A 22904-nucleotide genomic window follows, 5' to 3' on the forward strand; every position below is an offset into this window, starting at 1 on the left:
CTTCCACCCAAATGATGTTTAGATGTTTCGATTTTCACTTCCCTGATTACTAATATATGAATGTCAAACATCTTTTCTTTTTCTTTCTTCTTTTTTTTTGGCTGGGTACAGTGAACTTTATTGATGGTGCATGACAAAGTAGGGCTCCCTACGCCCCTCCCCTTCTTCAGGGGGTCTGGGATGAAAACAGTGGTCAGGAGATTCTCAGTGTGTCGGGGGATCGATCTGGGGCAAGGACTCTCCAGCAGCTGAGGGCCTCTCTTCCTCTTGTGGGGTTGGTGGTCCAAGGGACTCTTACTCCTTGGAGGCCATGTGGACCATAAGGTCTACCACCCTGTTGCTGTAGCCAAATTCATTGTCATACCAGGAAACAAGCTTGACAAAGTGGTCATTGAGGGAAATGCCAGCCCCAGCATCAAAGGTGGAGGAGTGGGTGTCACTGTTAAAGTCCCAGGAGACAACCTGGTCCTCAGTATAACCAGGATGCCCTTGAGCGGGTCCTCTGATGCCTGCTTCACTACCTTCTTGATATCATCGTATTTGGCAGCTTTCTCCAGGCGGCAGGTCAGATCCACAATCGACACATTGGGAGTGCGGACACAGAAGGCCATGTCAGTGAGCTTTCCATTCAACTCAGGGATGACGTTGCCCACAGCCTTGGCAGCGCCAGTAGAAGCAGGGATGATGTTCTGGGCAGCCCCTCGGCCATCACGCCAAGCTTCCCAGAGGGGCCATCTAGGGTCTTCTGGGTGGCCGTGATGGCATGGACTGTGGTCATGAGTCGCTTCACAATGCCAAAGTTGTCATGGATGACCTTGGCCAGAGGGGCCAAGCAGTTGGTGGTGCAGGAGGCATTGTTGACAATCTTGAGGGAGTTGTCATACTTGTCATGGTTCACACCCATCACAAACATGGGGGCATCCACAGAAGGGGCAGAGATGATGACCCTCTTGGCTCCGCCCTTCAAGTGAGCCCCAGCCTTCTCCATGGTAGTGATGACACCAGTGGACTCCACAACATACTCAGCACCAGCATCACCCCATTTGATGTTGGTGGGATCTCGCTCCTGGAAGATGGAGATGGACTTTCCATTGATGACAAGCTTCCCATTCTCAGCCTTGACTATGCCTTTGAACTTGCCACGAGTAGAATCATACTGGAACATGTAGACCATGTAGTTGAGGTCAATGAAGGTCATTGATGGCGGCAATATCCACTTTGTCAAAGTTAAAAGCAGCCCTGGTGACCAGGCGCCCAATACAGCCAAATCCGTTCACTCCGACCTTCACCATCGTGTCTCAGGGTTGTGGCTGCTGGCACAGCTCAGGAGGAGGGGCTGTCTGGCAAACAGGAGGAGCAGAGAGCCCAAACATCTTTTCTTATGTTTATTGGCCTTTTGCATTTCCTCTGCTGTGGATTGCCTATTCACATCTGTCATTTTCTAATTAATTTGCAAGAGCTCTTTGTGTATTAGGGATATTAAGCCATTGTGTTATATGTGTTGTAAATATTTTCTCTTAGAAGATCATTTGTTATCTACTTTATACTACACAGAAGTTATACATGCTTATTTACTCCATTATTCCCATTTTTCCTTTATAAATTGGCTACATAGTACTCTATAGTTTGAATAGCATTTTTAAAACATACAATCAGTTTTTTACCTTAAGTTTCTTGTTTTGCCAAAGAAAGCTTCCCTCATTCCATAGCTATACAAATGTTTTTCTTCTAATATCTTTTTCCTTGTTTATATGTAGTTCCTTAATATATCTGAAATAAGCTTTTAGATATGTTATAAGATAGAAATTGCCATTATTTTTCTTTTCTATGTATAACCAATTTCTTTAATTCCATTTATTATATGTACTTTGAAGTGTATGTATGGTGGTAACCTATTATCTATAGTGGATACTTTCCATGACCCCCAGTGGTGCCTAAAACCGATAGTACCAAATCCTATCTATATATTTTTTATATTTACATACCTATAATAAAATTTATAAATTAGGCACATAAGAGAGTAATAAGAACAATAATAAAGTAAGACAATTATAATAATATTCTGTAATAAAAGTTGAGGATGTGAGCTCTCTCTCAAAATATCTTATTGTACTGTACTCACCCTTCTATTTGTGATAATGTGAGATGATAAAATGGCTCTGTAATGAGGTGAATGAGACATTATGAAGTAAAATAAGGGTTACTTGAACACAAGTACTGCTATACCATGGCAGTGAATCTGATAACCAAGGTGCTATTAAGTGGCTAACAGGTGGGTAGTGTATACAGTGTGGATACACTGGACAAAAAGATGATTCATGTCCTTGGGTGAGAAGGAGTGGGATGATGTGAGATTTCATCGTGCTACTCAGAAAAACATGAAATTTAAAACTTACGAATTTTTTATTCCTGGAATTTTTCACATAATATTGCCACACTGCATTTAACCAAGGGTAACTAAAACTATGAAAAGCAAATACGCAGATAAGAGAGGAGTATTGTATAGTGACTACTATATATTTTTTCCCAATGACTTCTACTCCCAGATATGTTTTAATCTACTTCTGGGTTAATCTTACCATTGATCTTTCCATTATAATATCAGTACCATTCTGTTTTGATTACAGTAGCTTTATTGTGTTCTAATGTCTGATAAATAAAGTATTCCCCCTATTTCTGAAACAGAACTCAAAAATTCATTAGATACTTTTCTTTCCAGATATTTAACAATATCTCAGTAGGCCAGGATAATACTATCTTACAAATTGGTTTTCTCATAAATAAAGGAATACATTGTTAGGCAAATAAAGAAGTTCGTTATGTCTGAAAAGTTACATGATTTGATATCCTTCAAATTTAGTCAAATAATGTTATCAATAAATTGACCTTGAATTTAGATTAGCATTGGAATATTTTTAAGCTTTGGATGTTGTCTGAAATCCAGACAATAGGAAAATTAGCCAATAAGAGAGAAAAACTAGCAAAAGTTATGACTAGCAAAAGACCCTTGACATATGCTATTATCTTGTTTTAATAGAAATAATTGAGTTTAGCAATAATTTCACTGAAAAGTTAAATATTCATTACTCTTGTAGGGCAATGGGTCTTTGGTGCCCTCCCCATCTTTACCACTAATTTTCATACAGTTTTAATTTTAAAGATATAAAGACATTGAAAGCACCATGTAGTTTTTATTCTAAGCTTCATTATAAATGTGAGAGAGCTAAAAGTTAATATTTTTTTCATGCCAAGATTTTAATTTTCCACTAAATTCCAAGGGTAAATTAGTTCTTAGATGACGATCGACTAGGCTATTTTTGTTTTCAAATGCAGCTACATAGGCATATTTCTCTAGATAGATTTCTCTGGAACAACTATCTATGTTCAAGTAATCCAAATAGGCCCACTCTGCAGAGAGTATATTCCTAATTTGCCATCTAGAATTGGCGTAACAATGATCCATGTGTTGTGATACCCATTGCTAAAAACTTCTTCCTAAAAATCTTTGAAAAACTTTTTATTTGACGAAGAATTCTGTCTCAATATCCACCACAGTGGGGTTTTGCCCTCATTTCCTTTGTGTGTATTCTGGGTGATGTTTGCAAGACAGCGAGGATCTATTTTTGTTGGGGACACTGTTCTCTTTCTGCAGGAGGAAGTGAGAGGCTGCGCTTTGTCTCCAGCCCCAAAGCTGTTAGACAGATCAGACAGCGAGCCCTGTCAGCCAGGCTCCAGGAAGGCTTCTCTCTTCCGATGGAACAACCAAACAATTGCTCCTATTTACAATGGACCAAATGGAGAAGTATTCTTAGAACAATAAGAAAAGGGAAAGTCGGCCACCCAGCAGGAAAGAGTCTTTTAAGCCATATCTTACTCAGAGAATGTCTTTTCAATGTAAACAGCTGACCACAGCCCATCTCCAAATAACAATACCAGGAGTGCTTGCCATGTGCCAGACCCTTGACATACGCTATTATCTCTAATCCCATAAACACCGCACCAGACAAGTATTATCCCAATTTGATATATGAAGAACCTGAAGCCAGAGAGGTTATAATAACCTCTTCATGGCTGGTTAATGTGTAATTCAAACACAAACTTGTATAATACACTTAGTATATTAGATATGCCCACGCTCTTATCTACCTCTTTTTTAAATTAAAAAGTAGATGAAAAGTTTATAATTCTTAGTGAGTGAATCTATAATCTCCTTATAAAGAGCATAACGCTGCACTGAGAGCTCTGTTAATAGGTGGAACAATTATTGAGCTCTCAGTTTGTTCTGTAAGTATTACCTGAAATAGGCTATTATCTCTGGCTTAAAATACCTTTGTTATTAAGATTTTTGCATATAGATTCCTTGTGATTGCTATCTGACCTGTAGCTTTTGGTCATGGTGCAATATTGATGAATGTTTTTCACTAAGTAGGACATAAGTGTCTTTTAAAGAACTCAGATTCTCACATACCTGCAGTGCTGACTTGATATTTTTATTATTATTATAGCTATACTTCTTATACAAGCGAAAAGCAAAATAAGTTTGCAAACTAACCACATTGACGAAATCTAATAATATCTAAGTTAACTAAGATAGCTGATGGCGATGAGTAATGTATCTCTGCAGAAGTTTAACCGTGGCTGGCAGCAAGCCTCTCCTGCAGCTCCCACTACAACTAGCAGATATGCAGATGCTACTACTGAACTGCCTGAGAGCTGTATTCACCAATGACTTTTTGTTCTAACCAAACTGCAGCAAAACCTTCCTACGTACAGGATGCTATGATGTCATGGTTCTTCACTCATATTCTTATTAGCCAGAACTCTTGAATTCAGTGGGCACTAAATTACTGTGACCATACTCATTTTTTACAATAATCACCTGGATGATCCTGCTCTTGATCATGTCAATTATTTTTATTATCTTTAGAAATGGAAACATAAAAATTGAAAATTTTGTAGAGAACTTGAGTGACCTTGAGAGTGTGCCCTCAGAATCCAGAGTCATAAGCCCTGCTTCTGATTGGAAAGCCTTGGCTTGAGCTGCAGGAAATGCCCTGCAGGCAGAGGAGGTACTCAGGGATGACTTTATTCCTCAAGTTGGAAATATGCAAGCTTTGGGAAATGTTCAGAGGTGATCTAATTAAAAAGGTCATAAGATGGAGAAACCATTCCTGGAAAGAAAAATTTTTATCTTGGGAAAGTGAAATTTTACAGATTGATTTCCACCTTCCAAGTAGGAATGGCATACCTTTCTCTATTGCAAAGAGGAAGTTTCCATGTCAAGAACACTTTTTTACTTGCAAATCTATAATAATAAAAGGATAATATGCTAATTAGACCAGACGACCTTCCAGAAGAAGCTGCAGTGGTGGGGAGGTGTGTGTGTGTGGGGGGGGGGAGGGGGGGATGGCCAGCCTCTTGCACGATTTTGTGCATCAGGGCTCTAGTTTTATATAAAAATACTAGTGAGTAAATTCTGGCAACATTGGCCCGATTCTAAAATCTAAAGCAGGAGTCAGCAAACTATACCACTTCAGAGTCAAATTCAGTCTACTGCCTGTTTTTGTACAAATGTGAGCTCAGGATGTTTTAAACATTTTTAAAGAATTGTTTTTTAACCCAGCTAGGGTGGCTCAGTGGTTGAGCATTGACCTATGAACCAGGAGGTCATAGTTCGATTCCTGGTCAGGGCACATGCCTGGTTTGCAGGCTCAATCCCCAGTGTGGGGCATGCAGGAGGCAGCTGATCAATGATTCTCTCTCATCATTGCTGTTTCTATCTCTTTCTCCTTCTCCCTTCCTCTCTGAAATCAATAAATATATATACATTATATACAATAAATATAAATAAATCAATAAATATATATATAAATTTATGTATGTATATACATAAATATATATGTATGAGTTTATATATAAAAATTATTTTTAAAAGATAAAAGAAAAAATAAAACAGAGAAGGCATGTGGTCTGCAAAATACAAAAATAGTTACTATCTTGCCCTTTACAGAAAAAGTTTGCCAACCCCTGCTCTAAAGACTTGACTATTTTTAAAAAGCAATATTCTTGTGGGAAGGGTCAATGATATTTATATCCTCCCCTCTTCATTCTTCTTGCTCCTCTTTTATTCTTTGTTTGCCTTTCACTTGCTTTCAAATTAAAGGCATTTAATATCTTGCTATATATGTTAAATAAGTTCTATTATTCAGTCCTTTATTTTAAAAACAGGTAAAAAGGTGCTGTATATTAATCCTCCTATTTTTAAAAAAAAACACTAAATAAAATACTCTGGTTTTTAAATTCATTTTCCTGTGGTTCAATAATTTTTGAGAAAAACACAATTTATTTACCTGGAATGACAACATTAAAGCAAAGCTATTCCTTAATGCCTTCGATTGTCATTCTCATTCTTTTCTTTAATAATAAGTAGGTCACTAATGTTCACTAAGTTTGGGAATAACATGAAGAATGTTTAACCTGAGCTCAGGGCTTCCCTCCCTGATGGAGTAATTGTTAAACTCAGCAAAGGACAACTGAACATTAACCTCATGTTCTAAATCTCTTTTCCCAGGAATTAATGCATGAGAATTTGTTTGGTAAAATCTAAATGGCTTAATGCTCTCTAAGCCTGCAGAGAAATTCACTTTCAGAGCTGCAAAATGGTTTATAAGCTTCATTAATAGTCCATTTTAAATATGATTAAGTGCTTAGAGTATTGTTAAGTATCCAAGAATTACTTGTCGGTTAACAACGAAAATCCCCTTTTCCTGACTCAGAGAACACATTTAAATAGCTGAACACATATCATAATTACTCACTAAGAAAGAAAAAAAATGTGGTGGGTATGTGAGTTCTTTGTCATCTTCAATGGATTATTTAGGAAAGAACATGTGAAAGTGAGCCCATGGGAAACGCTGCTGCTGAGGAAGGCACGGGGACCCAGATTGCTGATGACAGCATTTGGTCATGAGCACTGAATCTGAAAGACTGATGTGAACTGTTTTCTTCCCTGAAGGCAGATGGGTACTTGTTAAGAGCTTCCTTAAGCAAGAAAAGTTAGGATCCCTGCCACATGCGCCACCCCCTCACCGCCTCCTTTTCCTCCAGTCTGGAGTTCTCCACAGGATGCAGGCAAGAGGCACCAGAAGAGGAAGGCTGTGGGGCACCCTTGAGGGTCTGAGGACTTGATCCCAATTAATCCGTGTGCTGCCCAAGGACCTATATGCCCATCAAAACCAGAGAATTCTCGCCTGTTGAGGAATGCTGATCCAGAACAGCCCAGGAAGCCCTTGTGGTGATGAGGGCTGCACCCAGCATGCCCTGGCACACCCCGCGCCTCACCTCTTCTGGAACTGTCACCAGCTGACAGCTCTATACAGACTTTGGGGGAGACTGTGCCCTCCAGGACTCTGGTAAAACTATAAAGCTCCCTGAGGATGTAACGGGCATTGCCTTCGCCAGCACCAGAAGAATCTTGCTGCGCACTGCACTAATCTTATCTGCAAACGTCTGGCATGGTGCCAGGCCCCCATGACAGCAGCCGGCAGTCCTCACCGGAGTCAGGACCACTGCTTGCTTAAGCTGCTCTCCTGGGTGCCTCAATACTGCTGTTCAACTCCACTCTGAGCTCCATTCTTTCCCCATCTCCTTAGGCCAGCGTGGACCTGAGTCCTGACATGCCCAGGCCCTCAGACTTTATTCTCCCAGGTGTGCATGAGTCAGAGCAGCTGGGATCTCTGGGTCTTAAAGCAACCCCCGCTCCTCCCACCCCATGACCACTCCCCCAACTTCGCCCCACTGGATCTTGATCTTTGGCGCTCTCAGAGCAGCCACACAGCTTGAAGTCTGAGCTTTGGCCTGCACCCAAGGATTCAACCTTGTCCCCTCCTCAGGCTTAATGTTCCTACATGTGTTTTATGAACTTACCCTCCAGCTCTGAGCTCTAACTCTGCCTTGGCCTGCCTGTCACGGCCACACAGCCAAGCTGGCAGAGGCCCCGTAGTCAGTCTCTTTATGCCTATTTCCCAAGTTTGCTGCAGCTATTTGTGTGTTTCCAGATCCCAAGGAATCTCAGATTTAGGATAAAAAGTTGACACTAAGGGAAAGAGAGTAACAGAGAGCAAATTGATTCAACAAATTTCCTCTGTGAATGCTGGGTGAGGGATTACTGAAAGAAAGTTCTTACATTACCACTGACAAGTATTCTTATGGGAAGATGAGGTATGGTAATAGAGTGAGATAAATATTCACTGAAAGTTGGACAAGCCTGAATTGAAAGGCCATCTTTTTTATCTGGCTCCTGTCATAGATGACAAAATGGAGGATGGAAAATATTAACTGACTTGGTCAATATCACTCTGGTTAAAAAAGAGCAATGTTGGAACCAGAATCTTGCTTCCTGTCTGGATACAGTATTCTTTACCTTCATTCATTCCACAAGCATTCAGTGAGAATCTACTTTAGGCCACGTTATTGCAATTTAACAACTGCTGGGCATGTAATAAGTGTTAGATACAAAATAAATATAATAAAAGTAACTGTTTTAAGGGACATAAATGTGATAAAAATAATAATAAGTACATATATGTTATATTTTAAAATAACCCAAGGTTACTTGTGCTTGTGCAATAACAGAAGTATCCTATATAATAAAAGGGTAATATGCAAATAGACCGAACAGCAGAACGACTAGTAGCTATGATGTGCACTGACCACCAGGGGGCAGATGCTCAACACAGGAGCTGCCTCCTGGTGGGTCAGTGTGCTCCCACAGGGGGAGCGCAGCTCAGCCACAAGCCGGGCTGATAGCTAGTGAGCAACAGTGGCAGGAGCCTCTCCTGCTTCTGTTGGCAGCGCTAAGGATATCTGACTGCTCCCCGCGGGGAGTGGGCCTACGCCATCAGTCAGACATCCCCTGAGGGCTCCGGACTGCTAAAGGGTGCAGGCCGGGCTGAGGGACTCCCCCCACCCACAAGTGCACGAATGTCGTGCACCAGGCCTCTAATATGTAATAAATTTTCATGGGGATGCAAAAATAAGAACTATCAAGCTGGGCTATGATTCTCAAAAAACACTTATGTTGGACGATACAGAAATTAACCTGGAAGACAAGGTAAGATAAGTTGAAAGGAATAAAAAAGGTTTTTAAGTGGGGGAAACTTTTTTGTTGGGGATTTAGAAGAGAAAGTTGTAATTTGTGTGGGGACAAATTATAGAAAAACTTGGGGAAAATAAAATAAAATAAAGTAAAATAAAATAAAATAAAATAAAATAAAAGGTGTTCAGTAAGCACTGGGGAGCCATTGAAGTGTTTAGCAGGAGAGTGTCATGAGGAAGCAAGACTTTAGGAAGGCTAATCCAGTAATGCTAGATTGAGAGGCAATGGGAATGGAGAAAGAGGGTGAGAACCCCGAATTGGCAAGACAAGTTACTTGGACATTAAAACAATCCTCAATGATAAAATATGTTTAAGGAAAATTAAGTATATCATTTCCAAGTACTTAGAATAATGTGATCTCATGATTAAAATATAGCTGTCACCTTCAGTCCTAACAAATCTACTGTTTACAATTTAGATTGTGTTTCTACCATGAGACTTTTATAGATATGGATGAAGGTAATGCTTAAAAAAAATTGCTCTTAGATTACGCGAACCATATACTCCCCATACAAAACTTCTTTCTTATCTATAATTTGTGGTAATATCTCTTTCATAGCTGATACAAAATTAAACAAGACTAGTTTATGCTCATATAACTAAAAATTCCCCGTGAGTGCTAATAATAAGTATTTGTTACTCTATCAGGAGTTTAGAAATACAAATAACTTTAAAAAACAACAATAAGGCCCTGGCTGGTTTAGCTCAGTTGATTGGAGCACTGTTCCATACACTGAAAGGTGACAGGTTTGATTCCCGGCAGGGTACATGCTAGAGTTTCAGGTTCCAACCCCCTCGGGGCGTGTATGGAGGAGGTGGCCAATCAATGTTGCTCTCTCTCCCTCTGCCTTCCTCTGTCTCTAAAATTAATAAAAGCATATCCTCAGTGTGTGTGTGTGTGTGGGGGGGGGGGGGATAAAAACAATAATAAGAAATATAAAACAGAAATTCACTTGCAAGTCCAATACTCCAACAAAATTGCTTTTCCTTTTTCCATATTCTTTTCTCCAGGCTTTGTTCATATGCTGCTGTGTCACTTTTTATGAGGGTGAAACTGTTCACCCATAACAATAAATGTAGTAAAATTGACTATCTTTGTCCCTAAAATAACAATAATTATCCTACTATTATTAAATGAGAACTGTTGGTTAGTAGATGGCACTATGAAGTAAATGAACAATTGGTTTCCCTGCCTCGGAGCGCTTCACAGTAAAGACCACACCATGTGGTGTCTCCTGCAGAAAGCCTAATTAAATCCAGCGAAGTGATCTGCATGAACTGTCTTCTGCTCCAACTAGCTGACTAAATGATAAAGGACAATAGCTTGCAGTACTTTCATTGTGTGTGTGCTTTTGTGTCTGTGTTTGAATTGCCAAGTTCGATGCTAAATCTTTCTAGGGAGTTGAATATAAAGTAGTCATACAGAAAAAATAACCTATACCTCTGCATATGAATTTTTAAAAAAACTTACACCCTGTCTATTTATGACTAATATGTTTCTGAGATTTAGTCATTATTAGAAGGAAATGTTTTTAACATTTACTCCATTAATACTTAAACACAATTATATTCAGAGTATAATTATATGGACTGTATGTAATGGTTCACTTATCACTAGTCAAGTCATTATTCCCAATGAACCCAGTTTGCCTGCTTGGAGGCAATGTTCTCGGAGGTATGCATTTATTCAGAGGTTTTTGATTTGTTTATTTTAATAGCCCTTGTTAGCAACACCTGAAACTTAAAAGTTGTCCAAATTTACTACCAGAATGTAGCTAAAGCTCCAATTTGGTGATGAAAGTATAAAAAGGTCTGAATTCCTAATGACCTTCTGTATCTTGATTTACATAAATTTGCATATGTGCCATAATCATTATTATGAGTTACAGAAGCTGAAATAAAATTAGATAATATGGCTTTCAGCAATTGAACACATGCTGTAAAAATAAAACCAAAATCCAAAAAAGCAAAAAATTTTAAATGCTTGAAATAATTCCATCCTAGCAAATGTTTAATACCATTATATCTGCCATGAAGTTTATTTCACTGCAAAAAAATGACTTTTATGATTTAGTTATGAAACTAAAATTTTTTTCATAGTTCTGGCTTCTATTCCATTAACTATTCTATGTGATGCTTATTCCACAAGAGCCAAATCAAAAATTTTCTGTGCAGGAAGATATTGTTGCGACAGCGATGGTCTCCACTAAGAGTTAATATGTTTGCTATTTTTATATGAATTTTTATGAGGAGATCAGCATTTTATACAAAAACATTTTAATCACAAATTAATTTTTGTTGCCCCTTGCTTTTTAAATTAAAAAACTCTCTGACTCTGAAAATTGTTTCAATAATAATTATAACTAGTGATAATGGAATACATTTATATAAGGGAATTTTCCACAAATGCTATCTCAGTGTAGTCTCATAAAATCCTGTGGTAGCAATTATTGTTTTCTTTTTTGATGGGTCAGAACATTAAAGGCCAAATTAATTTGAAAGTTTTTAAAATTCTTATAACAAGTTCATGGAAAACCCATAATTTGAGTTCATGGCTGGTTTCCCAGTACATTGTTCTTTTCATCAGCCTTGTATATCATGTGTTGATTGCAATGGAGCAATGATTGAAAGTCCCCAGAAAGGTTACCTTAAAACTGTTTTATTGCTGCAGCCAAAGCATTTAGTCATAGTCAAATGTGGTGATTGGTGCTCACGTGCTTACTCTCCATTGGGCCCCAGCAGCTTCGCTTGGCACAGTTTTAAAGCCCTGGCTTATAAGTGGAAACATGTGCCCTCTCTCATCTCCTGTGTCCACTCTCGCCTCATCCAATATCCTCCCTCTCACCCGGATACTGCCACGTCTAATAAGCTTGCAATTATTTTTAAACTTTTTTCCATGAGGTGGTATCTGCATACCAGCTGCAGGAGAGAATGTAATTTATCCTGCAGAAGTTAAACCCTGGGTCATGTGAAGAGCTAGAGGTAGTAAGAAGGATATATTTAATGCAACTCTCCATGGAAATGTCAGACTCAATATCATATATTATCTATATATTATCTGACTCCAGATTTTAGAGTTGAAAATGTTTGTGCTAGAACCAATCAGTAGGATCAGTTTAAGTTTAGAGAAAATTGTCTCCCAGATTAACAAAGAAAGAAGGAATGAGAGTGAGAGAGCAAGAGAGAGAAAGCAAAAGAGAGAGAGACACAGTGAAAAAAATATGCAGACAAATGAAGACATGGAGGAAGGAAAGAGAAGAAAAGAAAAAGGTGAAGAGAAAGAAAAGGGAAGAAAGAAAAAGAGAAAAGGAAAAAGGGACAGGGCTTTTTGTACGTGCATGCTTTCTGTTCCTAAAAATAAATTTTTAACTAATTTAATTCATTTGGCCAATAAAATGGTTTTGGTTGAAGAATCAATAAATTTCATCTGGCCAGTGGCCTGAATTAACAAATTCATTTCAGAGGTTTTTAATCAGTAAATAGTGGTGTGATTGAAGAACTAGACAAAAGTGTGGAACAGTCCTGTTGAAGAACAATAAAATTAATGTGAAGGCAATTTGGATAGCTCTCGAGCATCATACAGTTGGGAGCAGCTGTCATGCACTAGCTTCACGTTCTATCCAGGTAAGGAAGGAATATTGCAAAGCCCAGCTCCTTGGCATTCTCATCTCAGTAGGCACCACTACCAGCTACTGAGATCCAAGCCCAGGACCCATCAGTGCTTTATACTTTCTTCACTTCACACCAGCAAAAGAGACAAGAAAAAGAAACCTCATTCTGACTAATTGGTGGGTGTGGCATGCCAACTCAGTCCTCTCCATCTCTCTCTCATCTTTCTTCACTGCAGCTGTCTTACTGTAGGCATTCATTATGTGTTGCCAGTATAATTGCAACAGCAACTTGACTCCTCATTTCTCCCTAATCCTGCTGCCATGATCTTTCCAAAACACAGATACATTCAAGTTCCTTTGCCTTTAAGGAGCTTAAAATCCTTGAATGCCCTGCCTTTGCCTTAGGATAAAATGCAAAGGCCTTAACCAAGCATACAGGGCCTTTTTATGGGTCAACCTCTATTTAACTGTTCAGTCTCCATTTTTCATGCCTTCGCCAGTGGAACTGGGCCTACCTGTTGGACAAAATTACATGCAGTTCCAGAAAGGGCCAATGTGTCATGATGTCATGTCTCTGCATGGCCTGCTCCTGTGGGGTCATCCTCTCCATTATAGCACCTGACTAGCATGAGGCAGCCTCATCTCTTTCAAGCAATCGTGCCTGCCCGAGCCTGCCCCTCTGGTCCTGTGATCAGCTTTAGAGGTCCCTCGGGAGGCTCACTCCCATCTCACACTGTACTTCCCTTTGTCATGGTACGTATCAGAATTTGTTTAGTATGCTGTCTCTACACTAGTCTGTGAACTCCTCAGCAGGCACCTAACAGATTCCAAGCACAGATAGGTGTGCAGAGCAGTAAATCTTGTTCAGTGATTTAAAGAATTAATGAACTAACAACATGGTAACCAAAAGAAAGGAAAGGGAAACAAGAGCGTGAAGTTTGGGGAGGGCAGCAGTGGTGGTGGAGTTGTTTCTCTGTAGTGTTACCTGAATTGGGTAAAATAAAGAGTCCAGGAGAACTGGGTTCTAGTCCACTGCTCCTTATTTTCCCTTTCTTCCTGCAAACTTTTGATTATTATTTTTATAGAGATAAAATTTACGTGCAAGTCCATTTTATCACTGTGGTCTTTTATAATCAGTGCTTTCTGTGCCCTATTTAAGAAATCTTTAACTCAGTATCACACACATTGTTTCTTATGCCTTTATCTATGAGTTTTATTACTCTTGTATTGCAGACTGTGATCCATTTTGAGTTTATTTTTGCTTATAGTCTGACATAAGTACAAGGTTAAATTTTTTCAATCCATAGAGATATACAATTGTTTCAGCAGAATTGTTTAAAGAATATTCTATTCCCACATTGAATTACCTTGGCACCTATGTCAAAAATCAATTATATATACCGTATTTTCCGGCATATAAGACGACTGGGCGTATAGAAGATTTTCCTGGGTTAAAAAGTCGTCTTATATGCTGGAAAATATGGTATGTCTATTTCTGGATTCTGTCCCATTGATTTAATTGTACACCTTTAGACCATTACTACACAAACTTGAATACTATAGCTTTATAGTAAATTTTGAAATTTGGTAGTGTAAGTCCTCCAACTTTCTTCTTTATGTTTAAAATTATTATTGCTACTCTATGTCTTTGCTTGTCCTTGTAAAATTCAGAAGCATAAATTTCTTCAAGAAAGCCTATTAGGATTTTGATTATTTTACATTGAATCCATAGATCAATTTAGGGAGATTTGCCAGCTTAACAATACTGAATCTTCTAATCTATGAACATGTATATTTCTCCACTTATTTAAGTTTTCTTTTATTTCTTTTAGCAATAATTTGTAGCTTTCAGTATAAAGGTCTTACCCATCCTTTTACAAATTTATCCCCAAGTATTCTTATGCTATTATAAATAAAAGTTTAGTTTTTTTCTAATTTTTTTAATTTTTAATTTTTATTGATTTCAGAGAGGAAGGGAGAGAGAGAGAGAGATAGAAACATCAGTGATGAAAGAGAATCATTGATTGGTTGCCTCCTGCATGCCCTGCACTGGGGACCAAGCCTGCAACCTGAGCATGTGCCCTGACAGAAATCCAATCATGACCTCCTGGTTCATAGGTCAATGCTCAACCTCTGAGCCACACAGGCCAGGAAAATTTTTCTAATTGTTCATTGCTAGTATATAGAAATACAATTGATTTGGTTTGTTGGCCTAAATTTTGTTTTCTATCTTTATATTTAAAGAGTCTCTCTTATAGCTAGAATACAGGAGTGGGCAAAAGTAGGTTTACAGTTGTAATACAATTATCCTACCTAATAAAAGAGTAATATGCAAATTGACTGTACCTTTGCTACACCACCAGCCACGCCCACCAGCCATGCCCACCAGCCAATCAGAGCGAGTATGCAAATAAACCCAACCAAGATGGCTACAGCCACAGAGAGCAGGAGGGAGGCTTGGGTTTCCCAGGCAACAGAGGAAGCCAAGCTTTCCGCCTGCCCTTGCAGGCCTAAGCCTCCACTCAAGGCTACAAAGTTTCAATTATAGAAGGTAAACAAATCCAAATGGAAATGGTGGCAGCCACAGAGCTGGAAAGAGCGGGAGGCTTGGGTTTCCCAGGCAATGGAGGAAGCCAAGCTTTCCGCCTGCCCTTGCTGGCCTAAGCCTCCGCTCCAGGCTACAAAGTTTCAATTGTAGAAGGTAAATAAATTCCAGATACCAGGGCCTCCGCTTGGGTCGCCAGAGGGTGTGGCTGGCCTGCAAACCACCACAGGCCCCTCACTCAGGCCGCCCCATGCCCCAAGGGAACCCCCACCCTGATCCGGGACACCTTTCAGGGCAAACCAGCTGGCCCCCACCCATGCACCAGGCCTCTATCCTATCTAGTAAAAGAGTAATATGCAGATTGACCATCACTCCAACACACAATATGGCTGCCCCCATGTGGTCAAAGATCCTGCCCCCATGTGGACACAAGATGGCCACCACAAGATGGCAAGCAGGGAAGGGCAGTTGGGAGGCACCAGGCCTGCAAGGGAGAGCAGTTGAGAGGGACCAGGCCTGCAAGGGAGGGCAGTTGGAGGTGATCAACCCTGCAGGGGAGGGCAGTTAGAGGTGACCAGGCCGGCAGAGGAGGGAAGTTGGGGGCAAACAGGCTGGCAGTGGAGCAATTAGGCATCAATCAGGCTGGCAGTGGAGTGGTTAGGGGGTGATCAGGCTGGCAGGCAGAAGAAGTTAGGGGCAATCAGGAAGGCAGGCAGGCGAGCAGTTGGGAGCCAGCAGTCCTGGATTGTGAGAGGGATGTCCGACTGCCTGTTTAGGCCCAATCCTATCAGGATCGGGCCTAAACAGGCAGTCAGACATCCCTCGAGGGGTCCCAGATTGGAGAGGGTGCAGGCTGGGCTGAGGGACACCCCCCCCTCCATGCATGAATTTCGTGCACTGGGCCTCTAGTTAATAAATAATAATACAAGAATAAACTATGTTTCACATATAACTATAAATCTACTTTTGCTGGCCCCTGTATATTTGGGTCATGCTTCTTTATCCATTTGAACTATCTCTATATTATAGTTGGAGTGCTTAGACCAGTGATGGCGAACCTATGACACGCGTGTCAGCACTGACACACGTAGCCATTTCTGATGACACACGGCCGCATGCTGAGGGTGAAACATTTGCAAAATAATGTTTTTTCCTCAAAGTGACACACTACCCGAGTTATGCTCAGTTTTTTGGCGAAGTTTGACACACCAAGCTGAAAAGGTTGCCCATCACTGGCTTAGCCTGTTAGTGTGTTTATTGATATGCTTGTAATTGGTTCTTCCATTTTATTACTTACTTTTTTATTGATCCTTCCTATATTTTGTTCCTTTGTTTCCCTTTCCTGATTCTTCTTAGAAATTGTATCTTTTTAAGTCTCACCCGAGGATATTTTTCCATTGATTTTTTAGAGAGTGGAATAGAGGGAAATACAGAGAGAAACATCCATGTGAGAGAAACACACAGATTGGTTGCCTCCTGCACAAGCCTTGACCAGGGCCCAGCCGGGGAGGTGCCTACAACGGAAGTACATGCCCTTGACTGGAATCTAACCTGGGACCCTTCAGTCCCTGGGCCAGTACTCTATCTACTGAGCTAAACTGGAAGTTGGGGCAGGGTCTAAAAGACTAGGGTTCACAGGGGCAGCTGGGCACCAAGCCATCCAGAACAGTCAGTGCATTAGCCCTGTTTATCTTGGCCCCGTGCATGGCCTGATTCCACTCATTGTCTTGGCTCTCCAGGGTGATTATTGGGGCCATGGCATTGTCTTAGGAAAAGAAGTAATAGATTAATCAGATGAGCTTTCTCTCCCTGTAACATGGCTCTGTGAAGGTCTCAGGGAAATGCTAGCAAGTGTTTCCACCACTTTTCTTTGAAAGGCTTTTTTACAATTACCTTTTCTCACTCAGGAAGATGGTTCCATGGCACATAATCTAAATCAGGTTTCTTAATTCCATTGCATTTCTTATGAAAATAATTTGGGCAATGCAACTGATCATCCTCTTTGCTGATATTTCAAGGAGGCAAAGTTTTAAATGACTCCTCTAACCAGAGCTTAAGTTGAATATGGATGCACAGCCTCAGGCATTTCCCTCAGTAAACTCAGAGCTGGGGAGTGGAGGGATTGCCCATGCTGCTTGTGTAAGCAGGACTGAGGAATCACTAGTTCTTCAGCTTTGGCCACAGGTCACTTTTCAGGAGACCCTGCGCTCTATTACTCACAGCAGTGGAAGACAGCATTGGTGTTGACAAAGTGTACAGCTAACTGTCCCAGAGATAGAAAGCAGATACCCCTGGGGAAAGATAAACATGCCCTCTGCCTGTACTTGAACTGTGCAGCAGAGAGAGGGACTCCTCCTCTCTATGCACCAGTGGTTTGAGGGAAACCATGACTAATATACTGATGTTCCCTTTGCAAGTCTGGAGGCAATTGATTTAAGGTGATTTGAGTGTGACAGGCAGAGAGAGTCCAGAAGTATTCTTTTTGTGAATGTTCCCTTAGAACATGTGACCAGAGGAATGGTGGCTCTTCTCTCAGCAATTGGATATGAGACTGAGAGAATAAACAGGGAAGGGCCAAGAAATTACATGTGTAAGGTCCCTCTGCCTCCCAGTCGAAGTCCTCTAACTCTGTGCTACTGAAAATGTGGTCTATAGTCCAGCAGCACTGGCATCACCAGGGAGCTTGCTGGAAGTGCAGAGTCTCAGACCCTATTCCAGACCAGCTGAATTGCAATCTGCATTTTAACAAGATCCCTAGGTGAGCCACATGCACATTTAAGCTCCAGAAACACTGCTATAACCTGCAGATGTGGGCAAAATGATATCTCAGTCTTACCTGAGCTCTCCCTTTAGCCCCCATTCTCTTATACTATAGAGATCTCCCAGACTTGGCATCATAGTCTACTCAGTAGGTGCATGTCCCAGCGTGGGTACCACTGAAGTGATTGGGTGAGATATAACCCCCTCTCTTGCCATCCTGTCCACTCAGTTGACACAAAGCAAAAACACCAGTGAACAGTTAAAATCAAATACCTTTATTTTTTAAATCAAAGACAATTTTAGAAGCACCACCTAAAATAGAGGGAAAGTTGAAACTCTCACTATCTTGAACTGCACCTCTCAAGATTCTTCCTCTACAATTTCATCCACCTCCTAGGACAAGAGGTAGGGACTCTCCTCACTCACAGAGAGGGTCTTACGCCTCACACCATCCTCCCTTCACTCTTGCAATGAGCCAAGTTTCTAATACTTCTTTCTGAAGTGTGGGTTTCAGATGACTAGGGAGTAATGCTGGGACTCCAGGTCCCCTTGCAGGTGGAAAAGATGGGGCTTTCTGATCCAATTTGTATCTCCACTTTCCCACCAATGTGAGCTGCAAACAGATGGGTTTTCTAACTAGGGGACTAATTGAAATAGCTTGTCATGAAGGAGGCAGTTCAGTGTGACTGATAAAATCCAGTGTGGAGCTAGTCTCCCTGGGTTCTAACCCCAGCTCTAGTTAGAACAGCACCTGTTGAGCACTGGCTAAGGACCTGCTATCATCATGGGGTTGCAGATATTTCTAAAAAGGTTTAAGAATACTCTTGCCTGAATATAAAGAGCAATTTATAGTGATTAACTTAAATAAAGCCTGATACTGGTTTATAGGTTTATGCTTCAGAGCTCTAAGATCATTTGTGCTGGGCAACAAGAGGAGTCAAGATTCTTGGTTTCTTCCTCAGCCTCATCACATGTTGGCTTATTGCATCTGTGCATCTTGACCTGCTCAGAAAATTGACATCGCTTTCCCATTGTTTCAATTCTCCCTGTTTTGTTTCACTTGATTAACTCATGCTCTTTTCCTATTGCAAGTTTTTCAAGTGGGGCATCTATGTTAATTTCCTTCTTAAAAATGATGGTGGAATGGAGGAATTGCCACGAAATGATTCCCACATAATTGTGTAACTATAAGGAATAGAATTAAGGAATCAAATGAGCTTTATACAGATAGGCAGAGAATTTGAGCATGGGCATTTCTATTTTTAAAGATATGCTAATTGTAATAAAGTCTTTTTTTTTGTTCAGGGATACTTAGAATAGCTTTCAGTAAATTTGGATCATTTAAAACAATACTTCCTGAGTCACTAGATATTCTGTGTGGTGAGTCAGTCCTGGCATGGCATTCTGCTCTGTGTATCTGCTAGCGTGGCTTCAGGAATCATTGCCAGACTGGTTAATTTGGTCCAGATATTAAGAAGATAGGAATCCTATTTTGAAAGTGCCAAAACTTACAAAATATATGATTATCTTTATCATCATATCAGGCAGAATTTGTGTGGGTTTAGAACATTTCTAGCTTTCTATGAATTTTAAGAAGTTATTTTTATTTTCTTTGACATGGTAAGATAATGAAATGTTATCTAAAGATGTAGAGAAAAGGACTGTTTGAATAAAATAATTATGAAAATTCTAATTAGAAGAAACTTCAAAGATCATCCATGCACCATTTCATAAAATATTGGCATCCTTGTTGGATATTTCTTTATGATAGAGCAGGGAAGTATGTAACCTTAGGAGCCAAATGGACCAGAGCTTAAATACCATCACTTCCTGATTATTTGACCTAGGTCAAGTTAAGTAATTTTTTTTAGCCTCAATTTCCTCACTTATAAAATGGTGCATCAAATCTACCCTAGAGTGGAAGGAGACTTAACTTTGGGTGGTGAACACACAATACAATATACAGATGATGTATTATAGAATTGTATACCTGGAACCTGTATAATTTTATTAACTAGTATCACCCCAATAAATTTAATAAAAATTTTAATAATAAAATAATAAAACCTACCATAGAGGTATCAGTAAGGATTATATGATATATGTATAAAGCACTTACCACTATATGTGTGCCTTGATAAATGCCATAGAAAACATTTAGTCATAGTAAGTGCTTGATATAACTTAATAAAAGTAAAACCATACAAAACTCATAGTTCTATGAGTCTTTTTTTTTTGTTGTCCACCTATTTTGAAGAGTTGTTACTAAGAATGAATTATAACATTTAAAGCATCTAACATATGGTAGATGCTTTATAAATTATAAATTTCATTATTATTTCTTCCAGATGATCATTCTACATCATTTATTCATTCATCAAATATTTATTAATGTGTGCCAGTGGTTTGAGAGAACCCAATGAATAAAACACATGTTCTCTGTCCAAAGTCTGGAGGCAATTGGTTTGATGTGGTCTGAGTGTGACAGGCAGAGAGAGGACAGAAGTTTGGGGCTAAGTAACATCTGATGGTGCCATTGATTGAGCTAGGGCAGACAAGGACAAGAAGACTTTGGGACAAGGAATTATGAAGGGGAATCAAGAGTTCCATTTTTACATATTAAGTTTGAGATGCTCATGAAGCATTCAAATGAAAGGTCATATACATAGTTGCATATATAAGGCTGGGAGGATATTTGGCTGGAGAAAAATGATGGGTTCATTATAATACATACATGGCATTTAAAACAATGAAAATGGATGAAGTATTAAAAAAAAATGTGCAGGAAGAAAAGATAGCCCCAAACTGAAATCTAAGGAGCCCCTACATGTAGAACTTGGTAAAGCACAAGTAATACCCCAGGAAGACAATGTCAATGTTGGATATGCTTAGGATGTTTTATTTTGAGCCTTCCTTTTTAGAATTTCAAATATTGGCCTTTTTGGAACAACACAGAACATAGTCTATTCCTTCAAGTAGACGAGTAAGGCTCCCTGCATGACTTCTATTAGACTTTTCTTCTTTAGCCTAAAAATAGCCCCATGTCCTGGAGTTGTTAATGGAGGAGAGAGGTCCTCATCTCCCCTGGTTGGTAGTGGGAGTGGATTCTTAGCGATACACTGAGAAAGAGAATTTTCTGAGACTCACATAGGAGGATGCAATATCATAGAAAGTTTTATTTCTGTGGAATCAAATCCCTGAGTTTCCAAAGTCCCATTTCCCTTTGTCCAGTCATAGAAGAAATGTAACTGGGGCTTCTGTAGAGTTAAAATCAGAGCCAGTGTCCAGAGTTTTCTTTCCATGTTGGAGCGGAGTCCAATCCAGCATCAGGCTAGCATAGTTTGTGTTCCCGGTTGCAGTCCATCAGTTCATTGCATGTGGGATCCACATGGCCATGAGCCATACAGGTGAAAGCAAGGAAGCAGGAACAAGAGAGCCCCAAAAGCCAAGAGTCATGAGACATAAGAGCACAAGAGTCAAGCTCAACAAGAGAGCAACAACAGCAATGAGAAAAAGAGAACTCTTTTGTTTAGGAGATGATGTATTCCCAAATTCTGGTGGACTTGCAGTTGCCATGCCCATTCTGGCCAGTCATATCTGTCTCCAGGTGTGACTGACAGACAAGCACCTTCCCTATGTTACCCCAGCTTCACTGGGCATGCATCTACCTTCCCTTTGTTGGACCCCTTCCTCCAGTGTTTTGTAGGGAATAGGTGACAACCTTGGGAGCCACATCTTGAGATGGCATTGTCACAAGATAGAGGGAGCCTGTGTCTCTAAGTCATGGTGAAGGGGAGTCCCTACCAGTCTCCATCAGTCTCTATGTGAGCAGTAAATACACTTTTTGTGTGTGTGCTGAGCCACATATATTTCAGGATTAACTTATTACTACAGCATGGCCACGACTAAACAGAAACAGCAAAGTGCTGCCAGGAGAACTAAGCCCAAGTCATTCTGACCCACTTTCCCAATTCCTTGTTCTCTTTCTCTCCTAAATAGCACACATACAACAATTTGACATCACAGAGGACAAATCATGCTAGTTACATGGTATAAAACACTTAAGCTGTGTTTAATAGTGAAAAAAAATGTAGCTCCCACTTAAGCTGTGATTGACATTTTAGAAAAATCATTTTCAATTATTTTTAATTCCTTTAATCTCCTAACTCTTGTACATGCTATACCAAACGTGGCAAACTCCAGTGGGAAACTAAAATTCCTTCAAAGGGCTACATCAACCTGCCATAGCAACTATGGCATCTATATATATAAAAGCCTAATATGCAAAGTGTCCCCTTGGGAATTTGACTGACCAAGAGTTTAATCGCTCACTATGACACTGTACCAGGGGGCAGTGCAGAATGAAGGCAGTCCCTGGCTGGCAGCCAGCAGCTGCTAGGGACCCTACCAGTGCATGAATTTCATGCACTGGGCCTCTGGTAAAACTATAAATGCTCCTGTCAGGTGAAAGAGTAATTTTTAAAATGTTAGTATATGATGACACATGCTGTACAGGTATGAAAAATGTGAGGTGGGAGAATAATAACTGGCAATAATAATGGGCAAAAACTATATATATGATTATAAGAGTTATAGTATGATATGATTTTGTAAAATAAAATGAGTAGAGAAAAGACTAGAAGTAGGGTACATGTACCTAGTTAACAGAGTTAACTATCCACTCCTAGTTAACAGAATGGATATCTTTGGGTAGTAAGTTTATGGGTGATTCTTTTTTTTTTTTAATATTCAAATATTTGTATTTATTTCAGAGCGAGGAATGGAGAGGGAGAGATAGAAACATCAATGATGAGAGAGAATCATTGATCGG

At 39.9% G+C, this 22904-nt stretch overlaps 1 pseudogene; it reads right to left on the reverse strand.

The window, feature by feature from the left end:
• Positions 1 to 294: 294 nt before the first annotated feature.
• LOC103305461 (glyceraldehyde-3-phosphate dehydrogenase-like) lies at positions 295 to 1311 on the reverse strand (annotated as a pseudogene).
• Positions 1312 to 22904: the final 21593 nt, after the last annotated feature.

This window comes from Eptesicus fuscus, chromosome 10 (assembly GCF_027574615.1).
Source record: "Eptesicus fuscus isolate TK198812 chromosome 10, DD_ASM_mEF_20220401, whole genome shotgun sequence".
Taxonomy (NCBI): domain Eukaryota; kingdom Metazoa; phylum Chordata; class Mammalia; order Chiroptera; family Vespertilionidae; genus Eptesicus; species Eptesicus fuscus.